Here is a 14867-nt window from a genome sequence, read left to right as displayed (position 1 = left end):
GGAATTGAGATGCAGGTTCTACCTCCATCAGAGTACAGGAGGGCCCTCAAATCTATTTCACAAGATGCAAGAAAGGTAAATATTAACTAACATCAAAAGATCTGCCTCTTCAGGACACTAATTCCAATGTGCAAAAAACCCTGAAAAAATGATGTTAAATCACCTAATGGAATGTAGCTGAAGTAAGGCATAGAGTTTTTGTTTCACCACCATCGTATCAAATTTTCATGGATGGTTTTCAGCGAAAGAGTGAAAATGAAGCATGCACATTTTAAGGCTTATACATAAAAGACATCAAAGCATTACATACAGACAAACTAGGGCTACAAATTAAGCTTTGGGGAAAATAAACAGAATAGTTCTGCATGAACTGATGTTAATTTTCACCCAATATAAACTGATAAGGTATTGTAAATAAGAAGCAGTGGTAATTGGAATTATGGCAAGACTGCCATTAAACATAAGAAAAAAGGTAGAGTATGTATTTCTCATGGGCTAGTCCATGTTTATCCATGGAGAATTTGAGTGATTGATACTTATAATTCACAAATCTTAGACCTTGGTTAAATTATCACCCCCCCCCCAATAGTAATGGCCATGAATTCATTTCCAGGAAGACGCAAAGAAAGTTGGATCCAGACCAGGTCAGGGATGGTGTCTGACCTCCAGCAAGCAGTCATGTCAATTGCGGAATTAGAACATTGCTAAGAAGCAAACACATTAGTCCAAGTACAGGAGACTAAACTAGAATAAAAAGCTAAAGAAAATTTCCTATCTTACAAAGCCATGTCTCCATTAGAGTAAGGAGTTTGCTTAGGTGAATTGCCTTTAAGCAAAGATTAGGATCAAATTATTAGAAAAGAGTGGTAGGCATGATTGAGACTTTAGCAACCGCAAGATTGAATAAAATGATTGGGAAGTTGAAGAAAATCCATGCAGATGTGTAGAGTACATACTGAACCACTTAGCCGAATCCCGTTTTCTTCTTGGTCTAATGCAATGAACTGTTGCAGATTGAGGAAAAAAGTCAAAAATGAAAAAAAAAGAAGAAAAAAATGAATCCTATTGTTTACAAGTAAAACCCTTAGGAAAAAGAAAGATAAGATAAATCAGGTGGAGTTTGATTTAAAAGAAAATCATCATCGAAAAGCATGTAAAAGTCTACATTCACGTGGACCTTATTGAAGACTTAGGATCTTATCCAAGATTTGGGAGCCTGATCTCAAGCAGCTACAAGGATAAGAAGGCAACATCAGAGGCATACTAGCAAATGAACATAAATTGCATATACATGGCTGTTTAAGTTTTTGACTTCCCACAGTTGAAATACATCTTATTTTTCACTCTTATATCACTCTATAGCTCATTCCTCACAGATTACTTTGGTTAGATCACCCAGATTGCTCCCTACCAGTATGACTATCCCCCCCCCCCCAAACAAAGCACCTTGGACAAACAGTGCATGAAGTAAAACCTTTAATAAATTAGATGCCCTTGTAACAGGAAATGGACAACAATAACATGAACAACTTAAGAGGAAGAACTATTGTATATAAAGAGAATAAAAGTTAGTATGATGTATAAATGGGGTACAGAAGGGGGACTTGAGAAGACAGAAAAGATGTCTGGAAGAGGAGAAATAAGGTTAGAGTCAAAGGAATCTAACAGTAATTCTAGCTTGTCTTCTTTGTTCTATTTTCCTGAGGTTACTTCCTCTATATCAGTTTATGGCTTGAAGTTTCAGTCTTCCTTTTTCTCTTTAGCACAAACTCTTGGGTAAAAGAGAACTCAACCCACCTGATATTTATGTAACCATTGCCTAGCTTCATCATGATCAACAGGCTCCAATACTCCTGTTGAAGCTGTGATTCTCAACCATGGCTCCTCAAAGAAGCACACAGGAGATTTTACATTTGCCTATGTCTGCTCCCAATACAAGAGAATCTCCATCAACTGAGAGGGGCTTAGGGATTGGTATTTTTTTTAAAGCTCTCTAGTTATATCTAATGGACATCCAGAGTTGTAAACCAGTGCTAACTCATTTGTTCTAAAATTTTTATGAAGAAATAATTCTCTGGGGAACTTGTTAAAAATGTAGATGTCTGAGCCCCAGAATTTCACATCCAGTAGGTCTGAGAAGGAGCCTGGGACTTCACATTTTTAAAAAACACCCAAGTGACATAGATGCAGATAGTCCAGGAGCCCATTTTGACAAATCCTGCATTAACCATCTTCTCTGTTTCACATGCTCCCGAAGCTCTAGTTTTCACTACATGATATATGAAATGTGACTATAAAATAAAGGTAATCCATAAGCCCCACTAAAAAATCCTGCCTCATTGCTATGTCTGAGTAAATTGATTTGGGGGTTGTCATAGGTGTTGACCATTTAGAATCTTAGGGAATTTTCTACCCATCTTCCTGTTATTTAAGAAGAGGTTCTTAGAAGTGAGACTTCATTGATTGGAAGAATGAAAGTTTCTTAGAAGTGACAATTCAATGACTGTGTTAGTTTTCTATTACTTGTTGACCTGAAACAAATAGACTGCCAGTTATTTCTCTGGCAAACATGGGTTTATTCCAGATCAGCAGAGAACTGCAGTTGAGAGTCTGCAACCATGTTGAGCCACGTGCAAGTCCTGGCACAGCAAGGGAAGGAGACTGCTTTTATAGAGAAGCAAAGGAAGCTGGAAGGGTTACAGGAAACAAAGGGTCTGTGGCTTTTCATTGTCTGAGCCCTTGCCAGGAAAGAAGAGTCTTTCCTCTTCCTGTTGGGCTCTGCTATCATCACAAAGTATGAGAGTTTCCCCTTCTGATCTCCCAGGTCTATTTAATTGAGGTTTCTGTTTATTAATTTTATATACTGCTTAACAAATTACCACAAATTCAGTGCCTTAAAAATAACATATTTATTATCTCACAGTTTTCATGATTCAGGAATCTTGATATGGCCCTAACTGAATCAGAAGATCTCTGATCTTAGTCAAAGGATCAGAGATCTCAGGATCTCACGAGTCTGCGCTCTAGGTCTTGACCAGGTTGTGTTCATTTCTGGAGGCAACAAGCTGTGATATTGTGATTTATAATTTTAAAAAATATGTGTTTGGTCTCCACTCACTGTTCCTAGCACAGAGCTCCTAAAACGCTTGGAACTTTCTAAATGATAGGAGCCAAAAAGTGTCTTTTGTTATGTTGGTGACTTTTGGAAAGCAGCTAAGAATGGGAGCTGGTTGCCAGGAGAACCAACCCTGTTATTAGAGGGTTCAAACATTCAGTCCCTGCCACTGACCTCCCAGAAGGAGAGAGGGCCTGGAGATTGAGTTCAATCACAGTGGCCAATGGCTTACTCAGTCATGCCTATGTAATGAAGCCTCCATAAAAACCCAACGGGACTGGGTTCAGAGAGCTTCTGGGTTGGTAAGCACATGAATATTTGGAGAGAGTGGTGCTCTCAGAGAAGGCATGGAGTTCCGTGCCCTTTCCCTGCACCTTGCCCTATTCATCTCTTCTATCTGGCTGTTCCTAAGTTATATTCTTTTATAATAAAGTGGTAATCTAGTAAGTAAATGTTTCTCTGAGTTCTGTGAACCACTCTAGCAAATTAATCGAACCTAAGGAGAAGCTTATGGGACCCTCTGATTTATAGCCAGTGAGTCAGAAGCACAGGTGACAACCTGGGCTTGCAGTTAGCATCGGAAGTGGGGGCAGTCTTGTGGGACTAAGCCCTTAACCTGTGGAGTCTGATGTTATCTCCAGATAAATAGTGTCACAGTTGAGTTGAAGTGTAGGACACCCAGCTGGTGTCAGAGAATTGCTTGGTGTTGTGGGAAATCCCCACCACACATTGGAATTGGTACTAGAATCATTTTACGAACTCATGTGGTTATAGGCAGAAATCTGTTGCTTGCAATTATAGGACTGTGGTTCCCCACTTTCCTGCTCACCATCTGCTGGAGGCCACATTCACCTCCTGGAGGACCCTGCAGTTCCTTGTCACCTTGCTTACAGGCCCCCTCACAACATGGCAGTTTATTTCTTCAAAGCCAGCAGGAAAATACCTCATTCCCGTCAGCTAAAACAGTCTTATATAAAGTAGCATAACACCTTTGCCGTATAGCATAACCTAATGAAGGGAGTCCTTTGCCGTACTCTGTTGACTAGAAGAAAGTCATAGGTTCTGCCAGCTTTTAAGGGGAAAAGATTATACAAAGGCTCGACTCATTGGGGGACATTCTAGAATTCTGCATATGACAATGACTAAATAAAGAAGCATCTTAAGCATCAACTATGCCTTAGAAGGAAACATGGTAAATGGAAAACAAAATCAAGAGGAAGAATTTGAACAATTTTATCACTATGAAAAAATTCAGGAAGAGGAGGGAAAAAACTCCTCAAAATGAATTTCAGAAAGTGTTGTTCAAAAGGCCAGCTGAGGGCTTCCCTGGTGGCGCAGTGGTTGAGAGTCCGCCTGCCGATGCAGGGGATACGGGTTCGTGCCCCGGTCCGGGAGGATCCCACATGCCGCGGAGCGGCTGGGCCCGTGAGCCATGGCTGCTGAGCCTGCGCGTCCGGAGCCTGCGCTCCGCAACGGGAGAGGCCACAGCAGTGAGAGGCCCGCGTACCGCAGGAAAAAAAAAAAAAAAAAAAAAAAGGCCAGCTGAGTCATAGCTTGATGAAAACATTAAAAATGTATACAGTTTTCTGATGTGTTAGTTATTATCTTTGGGGATTTTTTGACTATACGTAACATCTGTTAATATACTCTATTTAAATTTTATAATGTTGGACGATGACCAGTTGGGTGAGAACTGAGAAGGTTGCCTTTGATGATTCGTATTAGCAATGCTTTTGATTTCATAAGAAATGGTTAGATCACCATCTGCTAGCATTCACAATTTAAAGCAGTAGGAGTTAAAAATTGCACTTGATTTCTGAGGAAGGTTTTTCTGCTTCACTGACTATCAAGAGAATGGATCACTAATAATAACTATTGGTCATAGGACAGACCCAGCCTTGAGTCCTTTCCCATTCAGCAACACCAATGCATTTCATATATGATCTCCAGATTTATGGAATGAGATGATTGAACAAGTGACCCTCTCTACTATTGTCTAGATACTGCACTTACTGGAAAGGCAATATTAAGCTTGAAAGTAAGTTACCTAAAAATTGAATCCCCATGCTCTTACGTGAAAGGCAGAATGTGAATCACCCATGTTGTAATGGGGGGGTGATTGACACCTTTGCAGTTGATTAGGCTCTGGTTAATCCTACATAACCTAAAGTTAGTCATATAATCATATAATTAAGGTTTCTAATATTTTCAACTCGCATCCCTTAGGCTCTCCATTATATGGTTTGTCTAGCCTCTTAACTTGAAGCATCTTCTATAAAGAAGTAACTATCAGAGAAAGAAGTAAACTTTTTGCATATATATGACATGTGATATATATTACAATCAATTTAAGCAGGTAGTCTGTTAGCTGCCAGGCCTTTTCTACCTGTAAATGTCTCACAGATGTCTTACAAGGTTATGGACATTCAAGGATTCCTAAGCATTAGACTTATTGTGATTTTAATGGGATGCTGTTAGAGAATTTATATTCCATATCACACGATTAAAAGCCCCTTCCTTTGTTTGGCCTTAGGGAAGGTAAAATCAAAGTTAGATTCTTTTCGATGGCTCTTGTATTGAATATATTGAAACCAACTGTCAGATGATGTTCTTTGCAATATGACCCTGAATGTGCAGCCACTAGTTTCTTCTTGTACAATCTGGTTTGAATTCAGAACGGAGTCCTGTGCCTAAACACATGGAAAGAGTTGGCTACTGTCTCATTCTGGCACAATTACAAATTCAGTAACTTTAACAAAATGAATGTTTTGTTTTTGTTTGATTTTTTTACACTTAATTAATTTAATTCTATGAAAGGATTCACATGGCTCAAAAATGAACAACTATAAACAGAGTGAAAATTCTCCCTTCCACTCCTGTACCTAGTTCCTACCTCACATTTCACATTTAACCATTGCTAATTTTTTTTTTTTTTTTTTGCAGTACGCGGGCCTCTCACTGTCGTGGCCTCTCCCGTTGCGGAGCGCAGGCTCCGGACGCGCAGTCTCAGCGGCCATGGCTCACGGGCCCAGCCGCTCCGCGGCACATGGGATCTTCCCGGACCAGGGCACGAACCCGCGTCCCCTGCATAGGCAGGCGGACTCTCAACCACTGCGCCACCAGGGAAGCCCCATTGCTAATTTTTTTATTCTATATTTTTCCATGCCACTATGCATTGGCTCAATTTCTGAATTTCTATCCTGTTGCATTGATCTGTCTGTAAGTTCATGTAACAACACGATTGTGTTTTATTTTAGGGCTTTATATTAAATTTTAATACCTAGTAGGGCTGGTTTCTCCTGCTTGCTCTTCTTTTTCAATATTTTATGATTATTATTTGCTTATTTTTCCATATGAACTCTAGAATCAGCATTTCTAGTTAAAATCCTGTTGGTATTTTAAATGGATTACATATTTATGAATTGATTTAGGGAACACTGATTATTTTGATGATATTGTCGTTGTCTACAGAAGCATGCTAAAGTTGCAGATGATAGATTTGCTGATAGTGCTAAAGGACAAGTGAAATAAAATTTCCAAGTATCTGGTTTAGGTTTCTGAACAGATGTGGACTTGCAACCAAACAAGTTATAGAGTATAAAAAATAATCAACACTTTGTATGTATGTGTGTGTGTGTTGGGGAGGGGAAAAATGGGGTACTAAATTCACTCAGTTTTTACTTTTATTTGGAAATAATTTCAAACATTGAGACAAGTTACAAGAATAGTATAAGGAATACCTGCACCCTCTTCCCCCTACTCTCTCTCTCTCTCTCTCTCTCTCTGTCCTCTGTCTCAACACACACACACACACTCACACACTCACACACTCACACACACACACACACACTTTTTCTGAACCACTGGAAAGTAAATATTTCAGTCTGTATTTGCTAAGAATGAGATGTCCAACTGTGTTCTGACATTTTCAGTTCATCCAATCATGTATTTTTAGTTGGGAACAGTTCCTCAGCCTTTCTTTGTCTTTTAAGACGTTTACAGCTTTGAAGAAGGCAGGGCTTTAAAAATAATAATCTTCTTCATTTTGAGTTTGCCTCTTGTTTCCTGATGATTAGATTCGGGTTATGCAACCTGGGGTGGACTGCTACATAAATGATATGTCCTTCCTAGAGTGTCACATCCCTAGACGCACAATGTACATCTGCACCTTATCGGTGTTGCTAATTTTATCATTTAGATGAAGTGTTGCTAATTTCTCAATGGTATAGTTATTATTTTTTTCTTGCAAATAATAGGTAATCTGTGGGAAGACATTTTAAGACCATGAAAATATCCTACTCCTGCCTGATCAAGCTGGCCCTTCCAGATTTAGTACCCATTGATAATTTTTGCCTGTATCAATCTTTACTATGATGGCTGCAAATGATGATTTTTCTAACTGTAGAAATCCCTGTAACTTTATCAGGGATTATCCCAGTCTTCATCTGTTTATTTATTTATTATTATGATAATGGCTACTTATTTCTTCAGTGGTTTGTAATCCAGTGATGAATTCATTTTAGTCATAATGTTGGGGTGCCTCTGTGGGAACTGTGCTTCTGTTTCCTTCCTATTAACTTTCTTTCTTTCTACACACACATCCTCTCTCTCACACACACAGACTCCTAGTCCAGAACTCTGTTTACAGAAGTCACTTACTAAAGACTGAATAAATGCCCAAATGGCTTGAGGGTGCTGGCAATGACATTTGTAGCTTCAAGCTATAGACATGGTGGAGGTACCCTCTGTGGATAACTGTAGTCACCACCAAAATAAAACATTGGAAGTTTAATATGGATCCTTGTGATAATTGTTTAGAACAGCGTTTATGGAGAAGCAACATTTTTATTTTAAGTATACTTCAAAGGCTATCTTTATGAAAGACCCAAATTGTAGCATGTAATTAATTGTGCATTTACCTAAAACCTCAAAATTGAATCTTTGCTCGTACTGTGTATGAAATGTCACATCGCTAAGTTTGGTTTCAGTTTCTTTTACTACTCTGTAGTGTCTAATGCTCCTTCTATCGCAATATTGTTTTTTAATGTAAAACTTTGATTCTCATTTCCCACCTGAATCTCCCTGGTTTGTTTCTCCCATGGTACTCTCTAAAGCAACAGAAACAGGTAATACTTTTCCTGATAACCTCAAAGTCAATATAGGACCTTGGCTTTGAAGACAGCACATTGTTTGTGGATAAAAAGCAAGTCTCTCTTTTCAGTTCATTTTCAAGAATATGAGTTTTTCCTAGATCATAGACATTACTTGCACAGGCTCTTGAGAGTTCAGAAGTCCTCTAGGAAACTCTGTGTTTATGAATACGTATATACAAACACACATCTCTCTATGCCTTGCTATATATCTGTTCACGTAGGATACACACAGATATGGGGTTTTTTTCCCTCCACCTACTTCATTTGTTATTTCCAAGGTGACTCAGTGGCAGAAGGAGTATTTCAGCTTCAATTAAGTCCCCCCTTTTTTTTTGGTTATAGCATTTCCCCTCTTCTATCCTAGCACAGTTTGTGGGGGAAGGTGTTCTCTAAACACATTAGCTGTTGGTAGTTGTTGTCTTAAGAGATTTCTGAGTCCCTGTTCAGGGATTTTAATTCACTCTGTCTCTAGCTTCTAAAACTAGCCTCTCCTGACATTTTTTGTGTTCTGTATTTCACTAAGGAAACGTCATCTAATCCAATATCTGCTGCAAACTTCAGGTTTGGAATAAAGCTTTTTATACACACATACATGCACATGTGCACACATAGGTGGAGGTAGTTTTAAAGGAAATCACTGGCAAAAAAAATTCTTAGCTTTGGGTCCAGCTTGATGTAAACACAGATTAATGTGGTTTAAGAGTCACCTCTTTATAAATAGGTGGGAATACCAGTTAGGAATAACATATAAGCTGGTATAGTTGGTGATGACATTATTCTAGACAGTTTTTACCATCATTATTTTAAGATATAGCGAAAAGGTAAAGATACTCAATAAAGAGGCTAACATATCAGAATTAGGAATGTTTCCTAAATGCAACATAAAGAAATAAGGAGTTCAATTTGCTCTCTCTCCCTCCAACTTTCCACAAATTTGCTCTCCATTTTCCATTTATATTTTGGGAATATTTGAAAATAATGTTTGACAAAGCTTAAAGATGAAGTTTCCTAATACCAGACGAAAGGATTAGTCTCTTTAAACCTAATTTTGGTGCTGTGTCCCCCCTCTTTTTTTTCTTTATACCAACACAACACGTTTTTCTATAGTATATTTTTGGTCAGTTGAGCATTCAGGACCAAACATCAGGAGTACTGTATCATCTTTTTTTCTCGGAACTTAATTCTTTTTCATAGAAAAACTGAGTGTCATGGCAGTTTCACCATTTGAAAATGTATCCTTTACTTACATTTCAAAGTAGTCTCTTGTTCTCCAATTTATTTTTACTCTTGTTACCACTGCCATCTCACCTTCTGTCCTAACCACTTTAAGTTTAATCTATATGTTTCTGGACTTTATCTTTACTTGAATATGTTTTTTTAGAAGACCTTGAAAGTGTTAGTCTGGCTTAGTTTGCACGTGATGTTATGCTGAGAGAGGGAGTGTCATCCAGGAAAAAGCATACAGGCCCTGGAGAATTAGAAAGAGCTGCATTCACAGCCTGAGCCTACCACTTACTAGCTGTGTTTTTATATAAAAATAACTATGGCTTCATTATTTACATAGTATAAACAATTATATATTTCTTCAAATACTCATTGTGTAGGTTAAACTAAATGAGATAACACATGTAAACATCCAGTGCAGGTCTGGCAAATAGGCAGTACTTGGAATATGGTAGTTACTATTATTTTTATTATTACTGTTGTTTTTTGTTTGGGGGGGTTCTTTTTGTTTGTTTGTTTTTAAGATTGTGAGCCTAGGCAGAACGAATCAATCAGCCTACTCTACTGCTTGATATAAGGCGTGGCAAACAGATTTCAATTTTGTCCCTGATTGCCTCCAAGGGCTAGGAAAATTACTCAAATCTTTCTTTCTCTCTGTATGGAAGAAAAACTCATCTACGTAAGGAGTAGGGATGGCTATTAGCTGATTAGTTTTCTCCAAAGATGTTGACCTTACAGTAATCTGTAAATACTAGGTGGTAGTGGTTATTTTTTTCAAATGAAATCTTTTTTAGGGTTTTAATGAATCAGTTACAAGTCCTGTGTGTTCATGTGACTGTATAAATGTAATTTCAAAAGTGAATTTCAGCCAAAAAATTTTGGAGACAGCTACCATGTGTCTTTTCCCTGTAAGCAATATATGCTTATCGTTTTATTTTTTTTGGTGCCTTTTTAGCACTTCTGTGACAACCCTTCCCCCAAGCAAATCAGGGAGTATCAAAGAACAGTGGGGGCTATTAAAAATGGTATTCTGGAACATCATTCAGATTTCCCTTAGGGAACCATTTTGACATTTTATTGGACTGTGTCTAGTAGTCTACAGAGCTTTTACTTATATTTAAGACTCAAAATCCATAAATATCTATTTTATTTTTTGTTGTATTTGCATTTATATAGATCCTTTAATATATTTTATATCACAGTTCTTTTACAGACCAATGAATTATATAGTTTTATAGCAAGGACTATAGCTAGCAAAATTGACAGCTATTATTTATGAAAGTCCCCGTTTTACACATTTCTGCATGTAAGAAAGAATGTTGCAGATTATAGAAAAGTGTAAATGGAGAGGAATTAACACCTATCAGTTACTGTCTTTCAATGTCAACAGTGATTGTAAAACATATTATACTGAATAAATGGATATTAAGGGATTTTTATCAGCTCAGGAAACCAACTACATTCATCTCAAGTATCATCACATCAGAGCTCCCTTCCATAGTATGAGGATAGGCTCTTGGCTACGATATATTTCTAGAAGTGGCAAACATTTATTCACAACTTGGACCCTTGGCTATATAAGGGATGCTTGAAAGCTATGTATCACTAAAAAGGATTCTAAGCAACCATTACCATAAAATATAGAATCTTGTCTGCACTTCAGGGCTAGTTTTACAGCAGACATTTGGGAAGATTTACCATGTATTTGTAAGAATACAGATTGTAGAATTAGCAAGTGAGAAATCTAATGATTGGGGGAAAGGAAAAAAAGAGACAATTTATAGAAAATGTAATTTATTCCATAAATTAGAAGTTTTACAATTTTCTAAGCTCAATTCCATCTCCAAGGTCCATCTTTTTAAAAAATATTGCATGCCTTGCAATACTACTGTATCATAGTGTGTTAACTAGCAGGAACCCTGCTAGTTAACACAGTGGGGGTCTCCTTTACTTCTCTGAAAAGAGATGTTTGATCTTTCATATAACTTAAATTCAATGGAAATATGCTTCAAGGACTACTATAAAATTTTTTAACTGATGCTGTCTTATACAGTTGAGGATCTTTGGGGTATATATGAAGTAAAAACTGACTGATTCATGTGAATATTAACCCTATAGTCATAAAGCCCTAGAGTTGAATGAGCTCTTCATATGACACTTATCACAGAATTAAGAATCTGAAGGTTAAAAGGTTTCTGCCATAAACTGAATGTGTTCCCCCTCAAATTCGTTTGTTGAGACCTAATCCCCAGTGTTGATGGAATTTGAAGGTGGGGTCTTTGGGGGGTGATTAGATCATGAGGGCAGAGCCCTCAGGAGTGGGATTAGTACCTTTTTAAAAGAGACCTTAGAAAGATCCCTTAACCCTTCTGCCATGTGAGGACAGTGACAAGATAGCCAGCTTTGAACCAGGAAGCCAGTGCCGGACACCAAATCTGCCAGCATCTTGATCTTGGACTTCTATTTAGTTATATCCATGGGATTCATCATTAGAATCCAAGTGAGGAGCTTTACAGAATAGATTCCTGGCTCCAAACCAGACCTACTGAATAAAGTTTTCCAGGAGTTATAGAGTGCAGGAATTTTTTTCCAGTGCCTTCTAAGGAATTCTTATGACAAGCCAGGTTTGAGAACCATGGATTTAGACCAAAGACAATAAAGTTTTATCTCTAAGTATATACAGAAATGGGGATTCCACTAAGTCCATAGATAATATGTATTTGGAATTAGTTACACTGTCATGACATAATTTTAAATGTCTTTTTCCTGAAAAACAAAACTATAGACTCCAGCTTGACTCACCTCAGAAACTGCATCTAGCTTTGCTTGCTTTTCTTTAGGAGCTACTCAAAATGTTAAAGGGTTGTGTTTAATTATCCCTCAGGCAGATTTTCTCTATACTAACCCAGTCCCCTTAAAAATTTTTCTTATACGTCCTATTTTCTCACTTTTTAACAGCTTTTGCTCTTCTCAAAAATCTAGTTTCCTCAAATATGGAGATGTAAACACCAGTAGCATATAAACTCTGAGAAGAATAAAGTTGACTAATAACTAGTCTTACTAGAATATCCATTTCTAATGTCAGGAATTTAAACTTGGCTGTTTCAATTTGGGTCAGCCATTAGGGCTTATAATTATTACTACATAAGCATTTCTACAGTCAATCCAGACCTAATGAAAATATGACTTAGCCATTATCCTGAGAACCATAACAAACTTTTTTTTTTTTTAATAAATTTATTTATTTATTTATTTATGGCTGTGTTGGGTCTTCGTTTCTGTGCGAGGGCTTTCTCCAGTTGTGGTGAGTGGGGGCCACTCTTCATCGCGGCGCGTGGGCCCCTCACTGTTGTGGCCTCTCCCGTTGCGGAGCACAGTCTCCAGACGCGCAGGCTCAGCAGTTGTGGCTCACAGACCTAGCCGCTCCGCGGCATGTGGGATCTTCCCAGACCAGGGTTCGAACCCATGTCCCCTGCATTGGCAGGCAGATTCTTAACCACTGCGCCACCAGGGAAGCCCCATAACAAACTCTTGAACTGGGACTTTCACATCTTATTTTTTTTAAAGATAGCATCTAAATACATACATATACATAAACACATGCATAGCCGTCTGAGGGTTAATTGGACCACTGTGATCAGAAATAGTTGATTTGACATAACTCTGACAACATTGCATAACCTAATTTCTAACAACTAAATTAACATCCTTGAACTAAGCATAAGACCCCCACATGAAAAATAATGAATTTAAGCTAATTTGCTGAACTTATATAATATGCTGAAATCTGAACCAATCCCTACTTGTTTTCTACTGAATTTTTTAACCTTAATCAACAAATGAACCAGCTGGAACTGGAAAAAATAAATTTATATAATTTCTAAAACTGAAATATCAAAACATCTGCTACACTGATTCTGAATTGGCTGAAACTTTATTTAGTTTAATTCCTTAGTTCAAAATGCCAAATGTGGATATAGCTATATTTTGTCTGGCTCAATAGACAAGTTAATTCTCAGTGGGACCAGGAACAAAAGCTCTTAATCAAAATCACCTAGCTTCATCAAGTTAACTCCGGTAAATTAAAGCCGATTCCTCCTAAATACTTTCTGTTGGAGTAATCTGTATGTTTGTCCTTGGTCTTGGATACATACAGACAGACAGATTCATGATTTCAACTATTGCATAATACCATTTAGTTTTGTGAATTTTCTTATTAGCCTACCTGGAGATTCTCTTTTACTTTGTGGCAACACAGCATACCTATTTTTATAGAGTTTTCTAAAAAGAAAACATTATGTGGAACAATATTTAAATTAACTCAGTTGATTGATCTCCTGGTATTTTCAAACTGCAGTTTGATATAATATACTGTAGTACCAAAGGACAATGAGCATCAAAATCTCCATTGCAAGCCTATTCTGGAGAGAGAGAGTGTGTGTGTGTGTGTGTGTGTGTGTGTGTGTGTGTCTGTGTGTCTGTGTGTCTGTGTGTGTATAACACCTGATTTCTGTACAGTTATTTCAACTTTTCAAAACAGTTTCACATCTATTATTCCATTTAATCTCCATATTTTTAACAAACTGTATTAACATATTATATATTTAAAATTCCTCCACCATCAAAGCAATACAACTTGCTCAGATATTTAAATAATAAACATTTCCTACTAAAAATGAAAATAATTACCTCATGTTTTCTTTATGTTGCCTCCTCCTGTTTCTTTCTCTTATTCATAATAGTGTATCTGATTCTCAGTTTTGCTCCTGTGTCATTATTCAATATTTGTTTTTAAGTTCCTACTCTGTGCAAGAGCTATAGTTTGCTATCAAGCTATCTAGCTTGCTATCAAGCTATCTAGCTTGCTAGATGCTACGGAGAATACAGAAAAGAGTGCAATATATTTGGCATCAGGATATTTGTATACTAATAAGGAGAGTAAATACATATGACTCTTTCTAAGTAAAATTGACTTCCTCCTCACATTTTAAATTTAGTCCCACCAGAATCTTGGTTTCATGTCTGTCTTTCCTTCTCGACAATGAGTTACCTGAAGTCAGAGATTGAGTCTCATTGATTTTCGAATCCTAGCATGGAGCTCAGTGTTAGGCATGTATATTTGCTGTTTCATGTAGCTCCCTGTTTTAAATCCTTTAATTACTCCTTATTGACTTAAAGATAGAATTCAACCTCTTTTTTTTTTAAACATCTTTATTGGAGTATAATTGCTTTACAAGGGTGTGTTAGTTTCTGCCTTACAACAAAGTGAATCAGTTATACATATACATATGTTCCCATATCTCTTCCCTCTTGCGTCTCCCTCCCTCCCACCCTGCCTATCCCACCCCTCTAGGTGGTCACAAACCACCTAGCTG

Source organism: Physeter macrocephalus, chromosome 21 (assembly GCF_002837175.3).
Source record: "Physeter macrocephalus isolate SW-GA chromosome 21, ASM283717v5, whole genome shotgun sequence".
NCBI classification, from domain to species: Eukaryota; Metazoa; Chordata; class Mammalia; order Artiodactyla; family Physeteridae; genus Physeter; species Physeter macrocephalus.
The sequence above is the reverse complement of the archived record's forward strand: the minus strand, read 5'-3'. Positions refer to the sequence as shown.